The sequence below is a fragment of the Camponotus vicinus genome, unplaced genomic scaffold (assembly GCF_025532165.1).
Source record: "Camponotus vicinus isolate PSW18456_S1 unplaced genomic scaffold, iyCamVici1.0 SCAF_8, whole genome shotgun sequence".
Classification (NCBI taxonomy): domain Eukaryota; kingdom Metazoa; phylum Arthropoda; class Insecta; order Hymenoptera; family Formicidae; genus Camponotus; species Camponotus vicinus.
Window position 1 is genome coordinate 3,125,876 of NW_028141980.1, and position 26,405 is coordinate 3,152,280.

At 29.6% G+C, this 26,405-nt stretch overlaps 1 protein-coding gene and 1 pseudogene across 2 annotated transcripts in view; one reads left to right on the plus strand and one right to left on the minus strand.

Annotated features, from left to right (window-relative positions):
- Positions 1-26,405, minus strand: part of LOC145975617 (2-oxoadipate dehydrogenase complex component E1) — a 330,754-nt gene that overhangs the window by 81,980 nt on the left and 222,369 nt on the right. The window lies entirely within an intron of this gene.
- Positions 19,384-21,492, plus strand: LOC145975826 (uncharacterized; annotated as a pseudogene).

A 26,405-nucleotide genomic window follows, 5' to 3' on the forward strand; every position in this document is an offset into this window, starting at 1 on the left:
GCTCTAACACCGCGCAAATAATTCGATAGATCACTATCTTTAATCAATTGTACACGCAGTCATACTGCTCGCATACACTCACACACTCTTATACAGGGTGTCCCATTTTAATCGATCAGCCCGAGTAACTTTTTTAATTTTGTTTGTAGAAAAAAATTTTGATTGTAGAAAAACGTTTCAGACAAAAGTTATATGGTTTCAAAGGGGACATAAGAAGGTGCCATTAGTTTGACCTTGAAGAGTCATCTGAAAATCACGTGAAGGTCACCTCCAACTTTTTAAATGGGACACCCTATATGCTTTTGCATATTCTTGTAGCTCATCTCGAGAGCTTTCCAAAACACTATAATTAAGTTAGTTTTCGTTAAGTACTTTTCGAGTTATGAGGCTTGAAATAATTTCTTAATTTTACATAAACTGTAAAATATCTTGTAGAATATTCATTTTTCGATTATCTTACCTTAATACTTTTATGTACAAAATAATGAGAGGAATCAATTGGTGTAAAGAAAACACAGTTATTTAAAAAAAAAAATGTATGTATAATACACAACAATATAATATGTAATTTTAATTGCAAATTACATATTTTTTCTTCGAAACAACTATGTGTTTTCTTTACACCAATCGATTCCTTTCATTATTTTGTACATAAAAGTTAAGGTAAGATAATCGAAAAATAAATTTAAAATATTTTACAAGATATTTTACGGTTTATGTAAAATTAAGAAATGATTTAAAGCCTTATAACTCAAAAAGTACTTGAGGGAAAAATATTTTATTATAGTGCTTTGGAAAGCTCTCGAGATAAGCTACAAGAATCCATTCTTAAAAAGTGTATGTTAAGTCGATTACTCAAATATATCGAAGCGTTGAAGCCTCCTTTTCTGCGATGCTGATTGGATGCTGGCGCGTTACGATATATTCGTGGTAAGTAGCGTAGCGCTCGAGCGCCTCGTCATCCATAACCTATTTGTTACTTTGCTCTTTCGTGCTACATAGGCTGCGTTCCGATATTCACTGCCAGTACTGAGAATCTATAGTTTATGTCACGCATACTATAGATTTTCAGTACTGGCAGTGAATATCGGAACGCAGCCATAGTGTATTAAGAAAGAATCTCGTGAAGAGGATAGAAAAAGGAGAAAGAGAAAAAGAAGAAAAGTCGAATAGAGAAGGTATGTATATAAATATGTGTATAAATAATGTTCTTTTTTAAAAGAAAGTATGAAAAACGTATAAATATGTGTAAATATGTAAAATAATATAATATAAATTATATTATTTTTGTTTGTAGTTAAATTACACTAATAATTTTAAATCCTCTCTGCATTATTGTATGTGCTCTTAATAAAACATTAATACATATGCAAGATAATATATGGATCGTATAATAATACATACAATATAATGCAATTGGTTCATTGAAAAAATAATAAGAATTATATATATTTATATTAAATTGTATATTCACTAAATTTTTATTAACAAAACAAATAATATTTCATAAATACTTCCTAATTCTTGCTATTTTTTTCAACAACTCAAGTTATTTGTAAATATGCATTATATGTTCTACGTTATCTTATATGCGTAGTAATGATTTAAGAGTATATGTACTAATGCGAATAGCATTCAACATTATTAATCTAATTTAAATATTGCAGGAAGAGTTTGCTTATAAAAGAGCTTGTTATTCAGAAAATATACAGCTATTCCTTTATATAAGCTTTTTTATAAGTAAACTCTTCCTGCAATATTTAAATTAGATCAATAATGTTGAATTCTATTTACGTTAGTACGTATATTCTTAAATCATTACAATATGTTATTTATAAAAATACATGTATTAAACTTTATCTTATACATATATATCATAATAATGTACTAATGTGGATAGATTTAAATTTATTAATTTAATTAAATATTGCAAGAAGAGTTTGTTTATAAAGAAGCTTGTATAAAGAAGTGCCTATATTTTTTAGAGTATTGCATATACAAGATAACTTATATATGTATGTAATACATATATTTTTTTTAAATAGCTTAGTTCATTGAAAAAAACTAATAAGAATTGTATATAAGTTATATTTAAAAAATATTCGAAAAATATTCAAAATATATTAAATATATTCACTAAATTTTTATCAATAAAACAAACAATATATATTTTATAAATATTTCCTATATATAATTCTTTAGTTTTCAAAGAATCAAGTTATTTTTAAAGTTTTATATATTATATAAATTATCTTGCGCAAACAATAATAATCCAGAAAATGTATAATCACGTCTTTATACAAACTTTTTTTATTAGCAATTTTTCCTGCAATATTTAAATTAGATTAAGAATGTTGAACTCTATTTGCATTATAGTAAATATGTCCTTAAATAATTATTATTGTATATATATAAGATAAAGTATAAGTAAAGATAATACATATATATTTATAAATAACTTAGTTGAAATATAGTAGAAAATATTTATGAAGTATTTATTATTTATTATGTTAATAAAAATTTAATGAACATAGTTATATATATGTAATTGTATAAAGATACGTACAATTCTTGTTATTTTTTAATAAATCAATGTATTATACGATGTATTATCTTGCATACACACTAATGGTTAAGAAGTATATATGTAATAATGCAGAAAGAGAAGGTTTAAAATTATTAATGTAATTTAACTATAAATAAAAATAATATAATCTATATTATAATATACATATTTAATTATATATATATATATATATATATATATATATATGTATAAGTATATATATATATAATTAAATACACTACATATAGCTTATATTCTATATACATTGTAAATATAATTGTAAATATAAATATGATACAAGTGGTATGATCTTTTCGCTACTTAGAGTTCAATCATAAATCTTTTTCTCTAGCATGAACTCGTGAATAGTGAAAAATTTTATTGACACAAATATTGAATTCGTTACTTTTCATAAGTTTACGTTATAAGAAAAGATTTATGATTAAGATCTTATTAATATAATATTAATAATAAGGTCTATAAAATTATTTATATAAAATTATATATTAATATAATAGTACAATTTGAATATATATACATATATATAATATAATTTATATATACATATAGATATGTATATATAAATTATACATATGTATGTATGTATGTATGTATTATTTGTATAATTCTTATATATTATTTTTTTAAATAAATGTAGATTATTAATATTTATTTCTTTTGTTTCAGGAAAGGCGAGAAAGCTATAAAAAGTGACAAAATAAATAGTAGAAAAAGAGGAAAAGAAGAAAGAAGAGTGAAGAAAAAAAATTATTTGAGAAAACTTTTTATATTATAAGTTATTTTAATTTAATTACAATTAGTATTTTATATTTAATTATATTTTAATTTTATTGTATTAAAATATATTTAATTATATTGTATTTATAAATATTTAATTAATATTTAATTTTATTACAGTGGTATTATTAATTATTATATATTGTAATTTATTTTTATATTTTTTTATGTATGTGTAATTAATAAATAAATAATATTATTAAGAAGTATTGATATTATTATTAATAATAATTATGATATTGTTGATAATCGATGATATGAATGATATATAAATGATGATACAAATATTGATGATATAAACTATTATGATATTGACGATAACTACAATAATAACGATAATAATGACAATGAAGATGATAATGATGATAACAAAATAATAATTTTAACAATAACTATAATAATCATAATAATTAACTTATTTATGTAAGCTAATTTATTTAAAGTGAGAAAAACAGCAGCAACTTCATTAATTCTTTGAGCGTTGTATCGATGTCGATCCATATTTGGTCTTAAAGTAAATGATAATTGTAACTCCAATAATAACACAGGCCGACATAATTTGGCCAAACCTCAAACCCAGAAACCAGAATATACTTTTCCGAAGGTTTTCGACGCGCTGAGTTCGAATCCGAGGTCAGAATTTTTCTGGTGACTCCGGTTTTCGAGATATTCTAACCTAAAAGTGCCAAAATCACGGTTTTTCGAGATATTTGAGGTTATGTTACATCGCAAGGTAATTTTTTTTCATAAAACCATTAATAGGGTCCGAAAGAACTACTCTTCCTCTTTAAAAAACATTTTGATTTGTCCGGATATCTTTTTCTATCTTTGAGAAATTGAATGTTCAAATTAAGTAGTTTGACATTTTTGATATTTGGAAATTGAATAGCATCAGGTAAGTACAATATAATGTATGTACACGAAATATACATTTTTAAAGGGTTTTGATGCACGCTGATTCGAAATTTGACATTAGTTTTGCAAATTTAATTTGTCTAAACAATTTGTTTAAACAATTTGTACATACATTATATTGTACTTACCTGATGCTATTCAATTTCCAAATATCAAAAATGTCAAACTACTTAATTTGAACATTCAATTTCTCAAAGATAAAAAAAGATATCCGGACAAATCAAAATGTTTTTTAAAGAAGAAGAGTAGTTCTTTCGGACCCCATTAATGGTTTTATGAAAAAAAATTACCTTGCGATGTAACATAACTTCAAATATCTCGAAAAACTGTGATTTTGGCACTTTTAGGTTAGAATATCTCGAAAACCGGAGCTACCAGAGAAATTCTGACCTCAGATTCGAATTCAGCGCGTCAAAAACCTTAGAAAAAGTATATTCTGGTTTCTGGGTCTAAATTTTGTCGGCTTGTGTAATTCACCAGATTCCATTTCTAAAAAGAATATTAATTTTTATTTTAATTGAATTTAATCTAATAAGAATAATAATTTATAAGTAATAATAATATTTAAATAATAATATATAAATAATAATAATAATAATATATTATTAATATAATAATAGTATGTAGATTACTTAAATAGTAAAAGATATTTCAATAGTAAAAAATTTTTGTATAAATTATTTTCTCTTTATTAATATTTATTAACAACATTACGTGTATATATTTAAGATCTCATATATAGTATATTAATATAGAAAATTCTTGTAAAATGACAAGACGTAAAATTGTACGTACTTTAGAAGAAAAAAAAGAATTTTTACAACGACATCGAGAAAAAAGAAGGGAGAATCAACGACGCCGTCGTGAAAATAACAAATTAGTTGAAAATTCTTCAAAAAAGACAAATCAACAAACTATTTGTATTGCTGGTACATCAAATGATAATCGTGTAATAGAATTAGATTGGGAAATTGAAGAAAATCCTTTAAGTGTTAGATCAACATTACAATCATCTGTAGAATATCAAACTCGTTATCGATTACGGCAGAAAAAACAACCTCGTTTAAATAATATTAGTACAATATCACTTACTGATGTAATTTAATATTATATTGGTCCTATGGATGTGTATTGTATTCATTGTAATGCAAAACACTTTGCAGCTGAAGAAATTTCTAATAGAGGATATTCATTTCATGATTGTTGTAATCATGGTGCAGTATCTGTGCAACTATTGCCTGAATTTCCTCAATTCATTCGTAGTTTGATGGTAGTCACATAAAATCTAATAATTTTTTTCAAAATATTCGTAGTTATAACAGTTCATTTTCATTTGCGCTAATTTCCTCATTTAACGCTAATTTAATTAACTTTCAAGGTAGACGACCTGGTCCCTATTGTTTTAAAATACAAGAACAGATTTATTATCAAATTAATAAAGCATTATATGCTGCACAAAACGAAAGTCCTACTTATGGCCAACTTTTTATCGTAGATTTAAATGAAGCAATAAATCATCGTCTTAATCAAAATTCATACATAGATTTTGAAATTGTACAAAACCTTGAACAAATAATGCGGGAATTTAATGTATTTGCTCAGTCTTATCAAATGATGGGTGAAGAATTAGAAAAGCAACGACGTTTAGAAATGGAATCTGGTGAATTATTACCGGAATTACAATTATCGTTTACTTTAAGACCAAATATGGATCGACGTCGATACGATGCTCAAAGAACTAATGAAGTTGCTGCTGTTTTTTATACAACTGCTGATGGAGAAATTCCAGACTCATACGTTACTATATGTAATAAAAACATTAAAACTTTACAAAAAGTTAGTATTATGGATCCAAATGTTGAACCATGGGTATATCCTTTATTTTATCCACACGGCACCCAAGGATGGCATGATTGATGATGACGTGATTTAAAAAAATTAAATAGTAATAGACGAATAACTAGAGGACAATATATTAAATACCATATAGCTATTCGCGATGAATTTAATGGCTTTTTATTAGGTCGTTGTTTATTTCAGCAGTGGCTTGTAGACAGTTATGTAAAAATTGAAAAAGATAGAATTGATTATTGTAAAAATCATCAAAAAGAATTACGTAGTGAAACATATCAAGGTTTAAGAGATTATTTACAAACTACAGCGAATAACTTAAATGGGCGTATTGGAAAAATGGTCATACTTCCTTCCACATTTATTGGATCGCCACGTAATATATTACAAAATTATCAAGATGCAATGGCAATTGTTAGTAAATTTGGTAAACCAGATCTTTTCATTACCATGACTTGCAATTCAAAATGGCGTGAAATTGAGGAAAACCTTTTACCCGGTCAACAAGCTTCTGATAGACCCGATATTTGTGCTCGTGTTTTTAATATAAAAAAGATTATTTAATTGATTTAATTGTTAAACAAAAATTTTTTGGTGAAGTAGCAGCGTTTGTGTATGTTATTGAATTTTAAAAACGTGGTTTGCCACATGTTCATGTGTTAATTACTTTAAAATATAATTTTAAAATAACAACCAGAAATTGTTGATAAATACATTTCCGCTGAAATTCCTGATCCATATAAGAATCGTACTTTACATGATATAGTTATGAGACATATGATTCATGGACCTTGTGGTGATTGGTGTTTGATAGATGGAAAATGTTCAAAACATTATCCTAAACCTCATCTTGAAGAAACCAGAATGGATCAAGATGCTTATCCTTATTATCGTCGACGAAATAATGGCAAAAGTTTTGAACGTCCTGGATATATTGTTGATAATCGTTATGTAGTTCCATATTGTCCTATTTTATCGATTATATTTAATAGTCATATAAATGTTGAAGTAGTTTCAAGTATTAAATCAGTTAAATATCTATATACGAGGGTCGTTTTATAAGTTTGGTAAAAAAGCAAATAAAACACATTTTTTTGGAAAAAATCTACGTTATTTCTCAACATAGTTTCTATTGAGATCTATACACTTGGTCCAACGAGTTTCCAATTTTTTAATACCGTCGGAAAAATAGGCTGTCTCAAAACCTGCAAAATACTCGTTGACGGCGACAACCTCTTCTTTCAACGAGAATTTCTTTCCACCGAGCTAGATTTTTAAATTTGGAAACAGGAAGAATTCGCGCGGAACCAAATCCGGAGAATAGGATGGATGTGGAATTAATTCGAAACCCAATTCGTGTAATTTTGCCAATTTTTGTTTCCTTTTTCATTTTTGTAACAACAGCCAAACTACTCGCTTCAAATGACTATTGAACGTAAACAACGCGTTACTTTTGCCTGACATTTTTTTTGGAGAGGTACGAAAAAGGGAATTTTACAAGCAACAAGTCACCAAATGGATTGTGGCGCAATTTCACGGAAATTTACCAAACTTATCAAACGACCCACGTAAATATATTTATATTTATATTATATTATTACATTATCAACCATTACATCCTGAAGAGTTGTGGGAAAACTTTAAAGTAGCAATGTCTGAGGATTATATTCGACATTTTGATACGTTACAAAGACAAAATAAAGCATATGTACAAATTAATAGTATGTTTCGTGCTGAAGGTAAAAGTTTTGTTGATTTTCCACAAATGGAACAATTAACAGAAAATGACGAAGAAGAGGATAGCATGGTATTTGAAGAAGCTATGGAAATAGGTACCAAACAATATAAACAATTAAATAATAAGCAGAAAGAGATTGTCGATCTTATATTAAATGAATTAGAAAATAATATTATCTCTAATAATTGTTTTTATATTGATGGTCCAGGTGGATCAGGTAAAACATATATATACATAACTATCTATTATTTAGCTAGAATTAAAAATAAACGTGTATGTACAATGGCATTTACAGGTATTGCAGCTACATTATTACCTTTTGGAAAAACAGTCCATAAGATATTTGGATTACCAGTTCCATTATTTGCTGATTTATCATCAACTATTAAAATCCAATCAAAAGAAGCTCAATATTTAAAAGAAATTGATATTTTTATTTGGGATGAAGCACCAATGACACCACGATATGCTTTAGAAATAATGGACCGAACATTGCGTGATATTATGAATAATGATATTCCTTTCGGTGGAAAAATTGTTTTATTAGGTGGTGATTTTAGACAACTTTTGCCTATTAAAGTACATGTTACTCGAAGTGAAATTGTAAATCTTTCTATTAAGTTTAGTTCTCTTTGGAAACATTTCGTAAAATTCTCTTTAATACAAAATATGAGAGTTCTTCCAGAAGAAATTGAATTTGTAAAGTTTTTATCGAGGGGGAAACCGCTGATCAAAATTATGTACACTAATTCCTACTAATGCCCAATTCCTGGGCATTACTGCTAAATTTTTTACTAATGCCTAGTAATGCCCACCAATGCCCAAGCAAGACTAATAGGCTGCGTTCAGCAGAAAAAGTAGCTTTGCAACTGTTATAAAATTTTTTATATGATTGATTTATTACATTTAGATCGATAAGAACTAAGGGCAAGAACGGCTAGGAATTTCGACAAGAATTAATCGTATTGAAGAATCTTACAACAGTTGCAAATAAGTTGCTTTTTCTGCTGAACACAGTCATGGTAAAACTGTATAAGTTAATATTTACCTTAATAGATTTACATAAATACACTTTATTTAAATCATCTAATATACAGGGTGTCCCATTTTAAATAATACGCTCAAATATCTCCGAAACAGTGCGTTAAATAAAAAAATATTTCAAACAAAAGTTGTATGGCTTGAAGGGGGCCATCAGATGGTGTCATTAATTTGACCTTAAATAATTACTTGAAGGTCACGTGAAGGTCACACTCAATTTTTTAAATGGAACTGCCTATTTTTTATTGCATATTCTTGTAGCTTATCTCGAGGACTTTCCAAAACACTATAATAAAATATTTTTCCCTCAAGTACTTTTTGAGTTATAAGGCTTGAAATCATTTCTTAATTTTACATAAACCGTAAAATATCTTGTAAAATATTCATTTTTCGATTATCTTACCTTAATATTTTTATGTACAAAATAATGAGAGGAATCAATTGGTGTAAAGAAAACACATAGTTATTTTTAAGAAAAAATATGTAATTGTTCATTGCAAATTTGATTGCAATTTGGTTGACATGATAAAATCTTGACACAGTGATTTCCTTCTCTCTCACAATATAATAGCTAACTAAGGCTCTGTATGTATATGAATTTTTCGCTTATTTTTATTATCAATATAATGTATGTCAATTACTTCTTATAATACTGTATAAATATTTTAGTTCACTTGATAAGGATCAAAACCTTGGTCGAAACGTCGTGATATATTACCAATCAATAAATTTGCCAGTGTGGTCGATCTAACTTACGTCTTTTATAATTATACATATATTATATTTATAATTATAATAATCAGTGGTAATTATAATTATTATATATATATATATATATTATCACAAAGAACATATTGTATTAAATTTCAAGTATTAACATTTGTAATCATACATATTATAACATATAAGAAATATATTCTCTAATTATTTTTATATTTTATTGTATATATATATATATATATATATATATATATATATATATATATATATATGTATATGGTATCTTAATATTATTTTTGCAAGATACATTAAATTAATTATTATATCAATTATTTTATTATATAGTCATTTTTGTTATAAAATAATATAAAATAAAATATATAAAATAAAATATAAAATATAAAATATAAAATAAAATAAAATAATATAAAATAAAAATATTAAATATTTTTGTATTAATAAAAATATTTTAAATTATTTCCGTTAAACACTGCATTTTATTAGTAAATAAAATGTAAAATTTTCCAATATTAAAATTTATATTTGTAAAAAAATTTTATATATTCCCTATTATTATTATTATTATTACTTTAACAAAATTGTTTTTTTATCACATTTAAAAAACAAAAAATTAAATATAAATTTCTTTATATACATAATTTTTAACAAATTTGTTATTTCGTTGATTACCAAGATAAACTTTTAATGCTTGCCAAGAACGAACTCGCGAAAAAGCAACATAAAGTTGTCCATGATTAAAAACATCTTTGCGAAGATCTAATCTAATTCTATCGAACGTCAGTCCTTGTGATTTATTAATCGTCATGGCAAAAGCTAATTTTATTGGAAATTTTCTCCTGGAAAAAGTAAATGGAAATACATTTTCGCAATATAACGTTATACGATTAAAAAAAAACAATGTCTCCTGTTTTGTCACCTGTTAAAATCTTACATTTTAATAAATGATCTGTAAGCTCTATAATCATTAATCTAGTGCCATTACAAAGACCTCTTCATTGATACTTAAATTTCTAATTAACTTAATAATACAATTTGGTCTTAAACGCAATTCATGAGGAGGAAGAGACGATGGAGATAAACTATTTAAATATTCTGGTAACAATGCTTCACTCATGTCACCATTCTCATTATTTACGACAGTATCTACACTTGTATAAATTCGTTCATCATTTATATCTAATAATTCCACAACTTTCTTATTAATTTCATCTACATCATCATTTCTTGCAGAAAGTATGGCACATTTAGACATTTTAACAAACTCTTTTTTTCTTATTAAATCACCATATATATCTTCCACAATATCAGCATTAATAGATGCTATACAACATTCAGGAATTTGTTTATTATCATTAAGATCATTTAATGTACCATCTCCAACATTCAATAAAAACCGAGGGACAAACCGCTGAGGGCATTGCGGTGTACAGATTTGAGGCATTGGTAGTCTTATTGGGCATTGTTTGGGAATTACTGGCGTTTCTTGGGCATTAGTGGGCATTGCTTGGGCATTACTGAGCATTGCTTGGACATTACTGGGCATTGTTTGGACATTACTGGGCATTACTTGGGCATTATTAGGTTTTATTGAAGTATTAATGCGTATTATGGACGTTATTAAAGTAATATTAAGTCTTTTTTTCCAAATAATAATTTTATGTCAGAATTACAACACTCAATAAAACGTGTTTTTAAATTTTAGGTAAATTGTATAAATATCTTATAATGTTATCCGTTGAGTATTCCGGTCGGTAAACGCCGGTTCAGCGCTGCTACCACTACTATTGTTCTCGTTATGTTACGTCATCATCGAAATTTGGATATAAGGGTGTCCCATTTTAAATAATACACTCAAATATCTCCGAAACGGTGCGTTAAATAAAAAAATGTTTCAAACAAAAGTTGTATGGCTTGAAGGGGGTAAGGTCAAATGAAGGGGGCCATCAAATGGTGTCATTAATTTGACCTTAAATAGTTACTTGAAGGTCACGTGAAGGTCACCCTCAATTTTTTAAATGGAACCGCCTATTTTTTATTGCATATTCTTGTAGCTTATCTCGAGGGCTTTCCAAAACACTATAATAAAATATTTTTCCCTCAAGTACTCTTTGAGTTATAAGGCTTGAAATCATTTCTTAATTTTACATAAACCGTAAAATATCTTGTAAAATATTCATTTTTTGATTATTTTACCTTAATATTTTTATGTACAAAATAATGAGAGAAATCAATTGGTGTAAAGAAAACACATAGTTGTTTCGAAGAAAAAATATGTAATTTGCAATGAACAATATGGAATTGTTAATTGCAAATTATATATTTTTTCTTCAAAACAACTATGTGTTTTCTTTACACCAGTTGATTCCTCTCATTATTTTGTACGTAAAAGTATTAAGGTAAGATAATCGAAAAATGAATATTTTACAAGATATTTTACGGTTTATGTAAAATTAAGAAATTATTTCAAGCCTCATAACTCAAAAAGTACTTAACGAAAAGGTACTTAATTATAGTGTATTGGAAAGCTCTCGAGATAAGCTACAAGAATATGCAATGATAAATAGTAGGTTCCATTTAAGAAATTGAAGGTGACCTTCATGTGACCTTCAAATAACTCTTCAAGGTCAAACCAATGATACCATCTTATGGCTCCCTCGAAACCATAAAACTTTTGTCTGAAACATTTTTCTCTAAAATGCTTCGTTTCCGAAATAATTGCGTGCGTTAATTAAAATGGCTCATCCTGTATATATATACAGGGTGACCCATTTTAACTTAGGCAGCCAAATAACTCGAAAAATAAGCACACTACGAAAAAATGTTTAGAATCAAAATTTTGTCATTTCGAGGGGGACGTACAATGACGTTAAAATGAGCCCCCCCCACCCCTCCCCCTGGGCGGTGAGGGGGGGCAAGTTTGAAATCTTAAATGGGAACCCCTATTTTTTATTGCATATTCGGAATTTTTGGCTAAAAACACATACAATTTGTCTGAAACATTTTTCTCGATTCATGATAGATGGCGCTGTAATCGACGAAATTCAATTTCTTCGATTTCTCTTACTGAGAACCCATGCTTACGATTCTGCAATAAATTAACAATAAAAATACCACGTTTTCATTGTTAATACTCGAAATTAGTCTTAAAACAAACTTCTCATTATTTTTTATTACTCATTAATTACTTCTCAAGAAACTGCTTTTAGCGTAACCTGCCCTTTAGGCAACTTGAATGGTCCAAAGTACCGAGACATTTTGGACTTTCCATCTGATGGAGTTCCTCTAAGTATCCCTCCAAAATTTTGTCCATTTAGTGCCAAAGTCACAAGTGTTTATGTATTTTTTTAACATTTGTACTCTGATAAAATTCTGGTAAAATGGCAAATTATACGCCTACAGAAGTAGTCGATATTCTTATAACCTTTGGCGAATGTGGTAGAAATTACAGACTTACTGCCCGTACTTATGCGGAGCGATTCCCAAATCGCCGCCATCCTACTGATCAACAAATTATAAACATTGAAAGGAGATCTCGTAATAATCCACTTCATCGCGAAAGGCGAAGGAATAGACTTCATAATAATAATGACCCTAGATTGCTCGCAGTTTTGGCTATGGTTCATCAAAATCCCCATATTAGTACCCGTCAAATAGAACGAGAACTGGGAATCCCTCAAACTACGGCACATAGATTGTTACGATCAGTCAATTACCATCCGTATCATATTACTCTGGTACAGGAATTAAGTGAGGCCGACTACGTACTCAGAGTACAATTTTGTAGATGGGCTCTTGAGATGTTAGATCAGAATCCAGATTTTTTTAGTAATGTTTGTTTCAGTGATGAAGCAACATTCATCAGCAATGGTAGGCATAATTGCCACTATTGGTCACCAGAAAATCCACATTGGTATCGTGAGGTGCTTAATCAACATCGTTGGAGTTTATATGTATGGGTAGGCATTTGCAATGACCAAGTCATTGGGCCTCATTTTTTTGAACGTCCAATTAATAGTCCAATGTATTTAGAATTCTTCGAAAATGATTTGCCAGCATACCTAGAGAATGTTCCCCTTGCAGTTAGACTAAATTTATGGTATCAACAAGATGGTGCTCCTGCTCATTATGCTCGTATTGTACGGATGTTTTTGAATCAAAGGTTCCCAAATCGGTGGATAGGGCGGGGTGGACCAGTTCTGTGGCCTCCGAGATCACCGGATTTGAACCCCCTTGATTTCTTTTTATGGGGATACGTTAAAGATGCAGTGTATAGTAAAGCTCCAACGACAAGATTGAATATGATGGAAAAAATAAGAAGAGCTTGTGAAGCTATAACTCCTTTAATGCTAGAAAATGTACAACGTAACTTTCGCTGTCGATTACTGTTATCCTTAGAAAATAATGGTGCACACTTTGAGCATCTCCTCCATGCGGAGAGAGCTGATAACAATGCAATCTTGCCTTAACTGGTTGGGTCACCACACGACCTTGCCTTCACTGGCTGGGTCACTACTTGACCTTGCCTTAACTGGTTGGGTCACCACACGACCTTGCCTTCACTGGCTGGGTCACTACTTGACCTTGCCTTAACTGGTTGGGTCACCACACGACCTTGCCTTCACTGGCTGGATCACCACACGACCTTGCCTTCACTGGCTGGGTTACCACACGTTCAAGCACCCCGAATTGTGAGAGGCGAGGGGACTCACGTTAATCAAGCACCCCGAAGGGAACAGAAAACTGCTACGTCCACGACGTTGTTCCTGGGTTACGCTAAAAGCAGTTTCTTGAGAAGTAATTAATGAGTAATAAAAAATAATGAGAAGTTTGTTTTAAGACTAATTTCGAGTATTAACAATGAAAACGTGGTATTTTTATTGTTAATTTATTGCAGAATCGTAAGCATGGGTTCTCAGTAAGAGAAATCGAAGAAATTGAATTTCGTCGATTACAGCGCCATCTATCATGAATCGAGAAAAATGTTTCAGACAAATTGTATGTGTTTTTAGCCAAAGATTCCGAATATGCAATAAAAAATAGGGGTTCCCATTTAAGATTTCAAACTTGCCCCCCCTCACCGCCCAGGGGGAGGGGTGGGGGGGCTCATTTTAACGTCATTGTACGTCCCCCTCGAAATGACAAAATTTTGATTCTAAACATTTTTTCGTAGTGTGCTTATTTTTCGAGTTATTTGGCTGCCTAAGTTAAAATGGGTCACCCTGTATATATATATATATACAGGGTCATCGAAAAGTATCGGACCCCCCTAATATTTTCAGTAAGAATGCAATTTATGGAAAATTGTCCAATAGCAAATTTGCATGGCTTTAAACGGGCAGTAAAATGATGATCTTGATTTTGACCTTGACCGTGTCCTTTAAGGTCATTTGAATGTCAAATTCAAAATTTTAAATGGGAACCCCTATTTTTGACCCCGGATTCTGAAAGAGCGGGAAATTTTACGTCAAAATACATGGTCATTTTTTTGTTTCTTTGTTTTTCTTTTTCTTTTGTTTTTTTGTTGTTTCTTGTTGTTTTGAGTTCGCCAGTTAAGGCAAGAGTGGTGCGTGAATCCGGCCAGTCAAGGCAAGAGTGGTGCGTGAGTCCGGCCAGTCAAGGCAAGAGTGGTGCGTGAGTCCGGCTAGTCAAGGCAAGAGTGGTGCGTGAGTCCGGCCAGTCGAGGCAGGAGTGGTGCGTGAGTCCGACCAGTCAAGGCAAGAGTAGTGCGTGAGTCCGGCCAGTCAAGGCAGGAGTGGTGCGTGAGTCCGGCCAGTCAAGGCAGGAGTGGTGTGTGAGTTCGACCAGTGTCGGCAAGAGTGGTGCGTGAGTCCGGCCACTCAAGGCAGGAGTGGTGTGTGAGCTCGGCCAGTCAAGGCAGGAGTGGTGCGTGAGTCCGGCCAGTTAAGGCAAGAACGGTGTGTGAGTCCGGCCAGGCGAATTTCATTCCAATTGGTCAGCTTGGGCGAAATATTCAATTGTACCAAATGATTCACAACAAATGTTCAAATTTTTTCCCTTCAACAGCCTGCCAATATGCCAATCTGTTTTAAACAGCTGTAACCGCATTCCGGTACGTTTCCGGCGGTATTAGTTTCAGCGCTCGAATTTTTCTCCCTCGTACATCATCTAAATCTCTAGGCTTCGTGGCATTAACTTTACTTTTCAAGTAGCCCCACAAAAAAAAGTCGAGTGGGGTCAAGTCCGGAGACCGAGGTGGCCACTCAATATGACCCCTTCGCCCTGTCCACCTGTCCTGAAAAACCTCATTTAAATATTGACGGGCAATGATACCATAATGAGGTGGAGCTCCATCCTGTTGGCAATAAATTTCATCCATATTTCCACCAGCTATGTCTGGAATAGCTGGAACAATTTGTTCGCGGAGCATGACTACGTATACATGAGCTGTCTAATTGCCTACAATGAAGAAAGGGCCAACTAGTCTACCATTGAAAATACCAGCCCATACGTTTACTTTTTGTGGATACTGGGTGTGATTGTCTCTTTTCCAGTGAGGATTTTCGTTAGTCCAGCATCTACAATTGTGTCTATTTACATTTCCAGTCAGTTCAAATGTTGCCTCATCAGAGAAAACAATATTATTAAGTAATAAAGGATCGTCCACAATCATCTCCATCATAAGATCACAAAATTCGATGCGTCTATCAAAATCGTCTTCGGACAACTCTTGGACCAAATGGAGTTTTTATGGATGCCATTTATTCAATTTCAGAATTTTATGGACAGATCCATATCCGATTTCGTGTTCTTGTGCAATGCGATTGATGGAAATGTGGGGATCTTCAACGAAAGACTGTAAAACATCTAATGCCTTATCATTATTTGTTGCTGTTTTACGTCTACCAGATCTTGGGCGCTTTTTAATGTTACCAGTGTCCTCGAAACGTTGAATAGTACGGATTACAGTACTTTTGGAGATCCTATTATTTTCATTCCGAAAATTTTCATTAAATAGTCGCGTTATTGTTTTATAGCCTCTTTGTTTATCTCCCCATCCTCGCATCATCAATAGTGTTATTCGGTCTCTTTCAGAAAGCTCCGTCATTTTTAATTACAGTAAAGAAGAATTGATCAGGCAAGTGATAGAAAATTGATTTTAAATAATTAAGTAGAGAAAAATACTAATTATTAAGTGTTGGTTCAACTAACGATTTTTTTAAATTTCAACCAGCACTAGCAAAAAGCTCGTTAAGCAACTGGCACTCTATCAGATCAATTAATAATATTTAGGAAAAATTTCTGTTAATGGGGTTACTGGAAATAAAATGAAGATGTTTGGGACAACCAATTGAAGCGCAATAGCTTGTTCAGTTACAGAAAAAACTTTTCTGGACATTGAAAGCTGGACATTGAAGCTTTGAAAATTAGCACGCTATTGGTACATGAATGCATTAAAATTTGAAATAGGCATGTACTCATCTGAGCGTGAATTTTGTTATTGATTGCAGATATTATATTATGAATTACAATTTTAAAATATTTTTTACTTTCCACTAACTCCTAAGGGCCACTTTGACACCAAAATAACGACGAACTGGGACAAAAAATTTGTTAATCTTCTGGGATCCGGGGTCAAAAATAGGGTTTTTCATTTAAAATTTTGAAGTTGACCTTCAAATGACCTTGAAGAACACGGTCAAGGTCAAAATCAAGGACTCACACACCACTCTTGCCTTAACTAGCCGGCTTCACGACGGATCTTGCCTTAACAAGAAATACGATAAAATTTATCATATGTTAAGTTTGATTAATCCGTACGACTTTCTAAAAGAAAAAAAAAGACCATGTATTTTGACGTAAAATTTCCCACTCTTTCAGAATCCGGGGTCAAAAATAGGGGTTCCCATTTAAAATTTTGAATTTGACCTTCAAATGACCTTAAAGGACACGATCAAGGTCAAAATCAAGGTCATCATTTTACTGCCCGTTTAAAGCCATGCAAATTTGCTATTGGACATTTTTCCATAAAATGCATTCTTACTGAAAATATTAGGGGGGTCCGATACTTTTCGATGACCCTATATATATATATATATATACATATATATTTATCTGTTAACATACATTTTCCTTTTAACAATTAAAATCAAATGGATTATTTTAAATTTAATTATATATATATTAAAAATAAAAGAATAAGAAACGTGAAAAACTATATTAATTGTAATACAAATTATAAAATTGAAATAATTCTTTATATAGTACGTATAATAAAGTGATATGTAATGTTATTTCATTAAAATAATTTTTTATTACTTAAAAATAGCACTTGTAAAAATTTTCAACTATATCATTTCTTATTTCAGACAATTCTTAACTTACCAAATACCAAAAGAAATAAACATTATGATAAATAAAAAATTATATTTATCTGAATATAATTATCTATATATATATATATATATATATATATATACAGGGTGGGCCATTTTAATCTATGCACCCAAATTTCTTTGTACCTAAGACAGATACGGAAAAATGATTCAGACAAAAGTTGTTTGGTTTCGAGGGGGCCATAAGATGGTATCATTGATTTGACCTTGAAGAGTTATTTGAAGGTCACATGAAGGTCACCTTCAATTTCTTAAATGGAACCTACTATTTGTCATTGCATATTCTTGTAGCTTATCTCGAGAGCTTTCCAAAACACTATAATTAAGTACTTTTTTGTTAAGTACTTTTTGAGTTATGAGGCTTGAAATAATTTCTTAATTTTACATAAACCGTAAAATATCTTGTAAAATATTCATTTTTCGATTATCTTACCTTAATACTTTTATGTACAAAATAATGAGAGGAATCAATTGGTGTAAAGAAAACACATAGTTGTTTTTAAGAAAAAATATGGAATTGTTAATTGCAAATTACATATTTTTTCTTCAAAACAACTGTTTTTTTTTTACACCAGTTGATTCCTCTCATTATTTTGTACGTAAAAGTATTAAGGTAAGATGATCGAAAAATGAATATTTTACAAGATATTTTACGGTTTATGTAAAATTAAGAAATTATTTCAAGCCTTATAACTCGAAAAGTACTTGATGAAAAAATACTTTATTATAGTGTTTTGGAAAGTCCTCGAGATAAGCTACAAGAATATGCAATAAAAAATAGGTGGTTCCATTTAAGAAATTAAAGGTGTCCTTGACCTCACCTTAACGATGCCATCCAAGGTCAAACCAATGACACCATCTTATGTTCCCCTCAAAACCATACAATTTTTGTCGAAAACGTTTTTCTCTAAAATGCTTAGTTTTTGAAAGAAAAGGGGTACGGTGGTCTAGGACATCCTGTATATGGCTTAATGTTATTATTTTACGTTGTTTTAGATGAATGCGCTATTAACACTATAAGTGAAAAAAACAACATAATTTAGAAGAAAGAATAATTCTTTTAAAAAAAAGTTTTTTGACTCCTTCAAACATCATTTGGACATAATTTGGATAAACATCAGACGAATACAAGTAAGCTGTTATAGATAAATATAATTTTTATATATAAATATAATACGACTTTTTAAACATTTAGTATTATATTAACGTAAAAAGTGTTACTTATAAAAACAAGTTATTTTTAATAACAAGAGTTTATTGTTATGAAATTATTTACAGATAAATTTGTAGAAATATAGAAAATGTCGCGTGAGAAGTCTACATACAAACGTACACTTAGCTCTTCATATCGAATGAAACTAGTTAAGTTAGAGACAAAAATGATAATGAAATCATTAAATGATAATGAATTCGATAATAAACCTTCAACTTCTACTTTTATTTGTCAAACTACACAATCACACATTGAGAGTTACGTACATAATCACGATATAATATTAAATAAATCTGCATCAGAAGAGTCATTATCCAATCAGGACATTAGAATTTTACAAGACAATTTTGACAACAGTAATATAGAAATTGATACGTCTTCAGAAAATAATAATATATCAAATGATAAATCAGATAACAGATTTAATAATAGATCAGATAGTGGATCAGAGAGCAGATCAGACAATAAATCAAATAGATCAGATAATGAATCAGATAATAGATTAAATAGTGAATCAGATCAAAAGATTGATTTTAAAAAGTTTTTAGCTGATTGGGCTGTTAAAGAATGCATTCCGCAATCATCATTGCGATCTTTATTAAAAGGTATAAAACAATATACATGTAAAGATTGTTCTTTTAAAATTCCATCTGATCCACGAAGTCTTGTACAAACTCCTAGAAATACTAATATAGATATTTGTGCTGGTGGTCAGTATTATTACTTTGGATTATCAAAAGCAATATTAAGTATTATATCATCAATTTCACAAAATATAACCAGTATTAAATTGTTTATAAATGTTGACGGGCTACCATTATCTAAATCATCGCAACAACAATTTTGGCCAATCTTGGGATCTATACCTGAATCTAAAAAAGTATTTGTTATTGGTATTTATTACGGTACAAAAAAGTCAACTGATCCAAATGAATTTATAAAAAAATTTGTCGATGATACAAAAATATTATGCAAAGATGGAATTATTATTAATAATAAAAATATTCCATGTACAATAGAAGCAATTATAAGTGATGCACCAGCAAAATCATTCATATTGCAAATAAAAGGACATAGTGGTTATTCCAGTTGTACGAAATGTATTACCGAAGGTAGTTATATAAATAATAAAGTGTGTTTTCCCGAAATAAATGCTGAACTACGAACAGATAAAGATTTTCGTTTAAGAAAGGATGAAGATTATCATATTGGACAATCAGTTATCTCAGAGATTCCAAATTTTGATCTTGTATATAATATTCCATTGGATTATATGCATCTTGTTTGTTTAGGAGTTGTGAGAAAATTATTATATATGTGGTTATTTGGAGATCTTAAAGTTCGTTTGCAACATAGAAAAGTTGAGGCAATATCGTTACAGTTGGAACAAGTATTAAAATTATACATACCATGTGAATTTGTGCGTAAGACGAGATCACTTGTTTTTGTGAAATTATTGAAAGCCACTGAATTTCGGAATTTTTTATTATATACTGGTCCTGTAGTTTTAAAACCGTTTTTTGGAAAGCATTTATATAATCATTTTTTAACTTTACACGTGGCAATTAGAATTCTATGTTCCTTGTAATTTCAAAATTTCATTGATTATGCTCAAAAACTGCTACATCATTTTGTATCATCATTTGTATTATTATATGGTGCTCATAATGTTTCTCATAATGTACATGGACTTATTCATCTAGCACAAGATGTTAAAAAGTTTGGCCCATTAGATAATTTTAGTTCTTTTAGATATGAAAATTACTTACAAACGTTAAAAAAGTTACTAAGGAAACATGACAAAGCATTACAACAAGTTATTCGGAGGTACATGGAATATGAACAAAGCAATATGAATAAAGTGGAAAATTCTCTTCAGATAACATCATCTCATTTTATAATTGACTTCAAATCTGCTCACGTAGAAGGTCCCTTAGTAAAAGATTGTTGTAACCCACAGTATAAAATAATAAGATGTTTAAATACAACTGTACGTATTGATAGATTGGCAGATAATTGTTGTGGTTTGACAGAAGTATTGTTGAAGTAAAAAATATAGCTCATCATTAACATGAATGTTATTATAGGCAAGCAATTCTGCAATAAAGAAGATTTATATGATATTCCTCTTCCTTCATCAAATATAGGAATATTTACTGTATATAATTTATCAGAATTGAAGATATGGCCGATAGAAAACATTAAAACAAAATATGTTAAGTTACCGTTAGACAGTAATAAGTTTGCAGTTTTCCCTCTATTGCATTCTCAATGAGAAATGATTAGTCAAATCAATATCGAATCGACATCTATTCGACGCATTTTACGATTTGAAATTGATTCGACTATCATTTCTCACTGGATTAATAAGTTTATATCAAGTTTATATAAAGGTTTATATATATCAAGTTTTTATAAGGTTATATCAACGTATATGCTAAATTCTATGATGGAAGAATATGCTATTGTGGAGTTTGAAGATGGACTGTAACTAATTCCTACTTCTTGGTTAACCAAGAATAAATCTGCTGCTCATTGGCCTCAAATCACTTCGCATGCAAGATTTACAAAAGCAGTGAAAGAACGTATGCAATATGATGATAGTTGGCTTTTATATGATGTTAAAAGAATACTAGCTACTGCAAGTAAGTAACATAAAAAATAATAAATAATAATAAAAAATAATAAAAGAAAAACATTTTGCGTATGTTTATGAGTACAAATACATCTATATATACATATATATTTACATAATTTATATAACATTCTTTAAATTAAAAAACTTACTTCTTAATTGACACACATACATAAACACATTGTGAAGAAATTTAGTGTAAATATTAAATATTAATATATTATTTTTTTGTTTTAGGTACATATGAAAAAGGATTTAAAAAATTGAAAAAGGCAGAATTTATATCCGATATTAATTCAGAGAGTGATGTTCCGAATGAAGATTTGAAAAAGTCTCGAAAAGATAGAGCTAAGAAAATAAGATCAAGCAGTGATGATGCTACTGATGATGATGAAGGGATTCAATTGCCATCTTTTCCTATGATTCCACAAATTAAAACTACATATAATAAAAGTAATAATAAATATAATAACAAATTAAATCAGCAGTCAAACATAACAGGTAAACAAAAAAGCAGATTTTTTTATAATTTTTTACCTAAGAATTTTTATAATTTCATACTTTGGTTGAAATACAGAAAACATTACAACTATCCAGCATAAAAATGGGAATGAATTAGAAAAATCGTCGACGAATACTAATTTTTCTAAAATGAAGAAAAAGGATGAAATATGTTATGATTTAATTACTGATAATAATGAAGGTTATTTATATAATAATTCGATATCATTTCTTTTAATTATGTTTATGAAATATATTTCTTTAATATCTTTATATTTTTTTAAAATTCTTTAAAAATATATTTAAATTGTTTATATTATTTTTTCTACAGAAATAATTGATGAAAATGAAAATTCATTATATGACAAGTCTTTTGATAAAGTTATAAAAAGTAGTAGCAATGCTAGCAATGCATGTAAGTATTGATTTAATTTATGAAATCATATGCTTTATATATTTCATATTTCAATTATTTTTTTTTATTTCATATTTTTAGCAAACTCCGAATTTCAACGTTATGTAATAAGGAAACTCACAGATATAACATTTAAAATATCTTCAATAGATGAATAGAAGCAACAAAAACATTTTAATGCCAAACTAAATACTATACATACTACATTACAACGTGTTGAAACATTTTACTCCAACGAAAAAATTCAGGATAAAGAGACTGAAGAAAATTTAATGGATAATTTTCCAATTAGTAATATTGAAGATTTAGAGCAATTTGAAAAATTGTTAATTGAAGGTACTATAAATCGTAAAAAACTGGTGAGTATATTTGAAAAATACGATTCAAATAATATTTTATGTATAAAATTATTATTATGTTCTTATTCTTTATAATTATGTTAACTTTTATAGATCAAACAATTGTTACGTATCGGTGGAAATGATATTAAAGGAGTGACATATAATCTTTTACGCAAATTATTATCTGACAAAATAGCTAGTGAGTTTAGTTATGTTGGAGGCAAAAAAAACGAGTTTTTTATGACTTAGAGCTACGAAAGATTATATTTAGTAAGTAAAATTTCAAGTCCTTCAATTTTATATACAGGGTGGGCCATTTTAATCTATGCACCCAAATTTCTTTGTACCTAAGACAGATACGGAAAAATGATTCAGACAAAAGTTTTATGGTTTCGAGGGGGCCATAAGATGGTATCATTGGTTTGACCTTGAAGAGTTATTTGAAGGTCACATGAAGGTCACCTTTAATTTCTTAAATGGAACCTACTATTTGTCATTGCACATTCTAGTAGCTTATCTCGAGAGCTTTCCAAAACACTATAATTAAGTTCCTTTTCGTTAAGTACTTTTTGAGTTATGAGGCTTGAAATAATTTCTTAATGGAATTGTTAATTGCAAATTACATATTTTTTCTTGAAAATAACTATGTGTTTTCTTTACACCAATTGATTCCTCTCATTATTTTGTACATAAAAGTATTAAGGTTAGATAATCGAAAAATGAATATTTTACAAGATATTTTACGGTTTATGTAAAATTAAGAAATTATTTCAAGCCTCATAACTCAAAAAGTACTTAACGAAAAGGTACTTAATTATAGTGTTTTGGAAAGCTTTCGAGATAAGCTACTAGAATGTGCAAAAATATATAGGATGTTCCATTAAAAAAAATTGAAGTGACCTTCACGTGACCTTCAAATGACTCTTTAAGGTCAAACCAATGGTACCATCTTATGGCCCCCTCGAAACCATAAAACTTTTGTCTGAAACATTTTTCTCTAAAATGCTTTGTTTCCGAAATAATTGCGTGCGTTAATTAAAATGGCTCACCCTGTATATATATATATATATATATATATATATATTGTTGTGCCTGGAGCGGCACGGGATGTGGGGTAGCCGGGAGATTCCAAAGAAGGCCACAGACCGTCGCGTAGTTTTATACTTTTTATTATTTCTTGTATTATAATTTTCACAATATAGTCACTTACATTAATTTTGCTCGATTTCAATTTAGCCTTCTCCCTTACTATCGTTAGGTCGCCTCGTTAGCACTTCAACTAGTTTTCGTAAATTAGCGGTTAGCTCCGGATTCGCACTCTTTGTTAATTGATTTCTTATTAACGACTGTCCGCCGCGAACCCGCGGTGGACGGTTTTTAACACCTCATTTTAGCGGTGTTTTGGAGGGGATCGCCTAGCGACATGACCATATATGGTCATGGACGATTTTCGTGGCGGTCAAGTCCAAGTGCAAACGAAGGAGGTTCAAAGTTGAATCCCTTCGTTGGCATTTTCACGTTTCCGGCGAACTCGCGCGTGGTTCGCTGAGGTAGCGGTTTTACGCGGTTCGCGAACATTCTATCGCATCTAAAGCGTATAAAATTTATTAATGGTAAAATAATTAATTATAGTCTTTCGGACTATAACATCCCTCCCCCGTTGGAAAAGAAAAACGGAGGTTCTAAACGAAGTTTTTCTATACGTATATCTATCCCTGTTTTGAATACAATATATTTCCCGCTTACAATGTTTATTATAATCGTTTCTTATATGTAAGTTAAAATTTATTTATTCTAAAATCGTGTACTTTTATTTCTTTTTAATATTGGTCTAGGCATTCCGTATGGTTTGTCAGTTTCGTCTATTATCGTGACTGTCGGTCGTTTAGATTTCTTTTTCTTATATTGGACAATTATCCATATTATTAATATTATAATAATTATAGTGGTTATTCCACTGGAAGCCATTGGATAAATGAATTCCTTTTGTTTAAAGAAATTATTTTCGTTATTATTTAAATCTTTATTCATTTTTTCTAATTTGTTACTTAGTTCTTTTAATTCTAGAGGATTATTTATTATGTCTTTGAATGTTCGTTCGTCATTTGAATCGTTAATATTTTGGGAAATTGTTATATTGAATTCTGGTAGAAATGTTTCTATATTCGTTCTGTATATAATCGTTTCTGTTTGTATCGTCATGTCTGCAGTTGTCAGTTTACAGTTGTCGTTTAAAATAATTCGACCTGATTTTGTGAGTATCTTTTTATACTCAGGATAGTTATCGCAATTTATTATAATTTGCTGCTCGGATGCAGTCGAATATAGCCAAGAGTGTGGCTGTTGTAACGTAATCCATATGGTGCGGTTCGTTATCGTATAGTCTATGTTACAATGTTCGCGATAATCTTGCGCTCGTATATACATTTTAATTTCGCACGGTGTATTTTTGCTTACATGGTATATAGGTTGACTTTTTTCGCATAAGTATTGATTATTATTATTTATACAATCATTTAGGTTTTGTTTTGTTAAAGGTACATATATACGCATATCTTTATTTATTGCGATTAATTTATTTTCTATTTTCGTGTATGCAAATTTATTTACATAATTATATGTTGGTAACGATATTACATTCAGAATATCATACATTGGTTGTGCGACTATTGGAAATTTTAGTATGGTGTATATAGTTGTTTTGTCGCAGTACGCGCTTACTTTCATATAATTTTCTATCGTTAACCATTCGTCGTATTTTATTTCAAATGGAAAATACGAACCTCGCGGTAACTGTAAGACGGCTTCCTTTAAATGGGAAATTATTTCATTTATTGGTGTTAGTAGCGGATGCATTATGCCTTTACGTATATATGTAAGGTATTCTAAAATATCTTTCGCGTCTCTGATTAGATCTGTTAGCATCGCGGTAATTACGGTGAAATGTTCGTCTATTTCTTTTCGCGTCGTATATTCTCTAATATAATGATTTATTAATTTACCATTGTAATCTAATATGTTTTCTAATTTATTTAAATGAATTATGGTAGTGTTTAGGACTTTTATTTGATTTTTCGCGATGTGTTTTAGTGTTTGCTGATTATTTTGTAATAGTTGAATTTGTTCGTTTATTAGTTTTCTATCGTTCGCGTCCATAAGTCCAAATAACGTTTTAGTTATTGATCCTACTCCATCTATCAGACCTCTGCGTCTGTCTGATGATGTTTTATACAGATTATTTATTAATTTTATTATTTTAGCTAGTGTATTGGAGTCATTGTTAATAATGTTTTTTA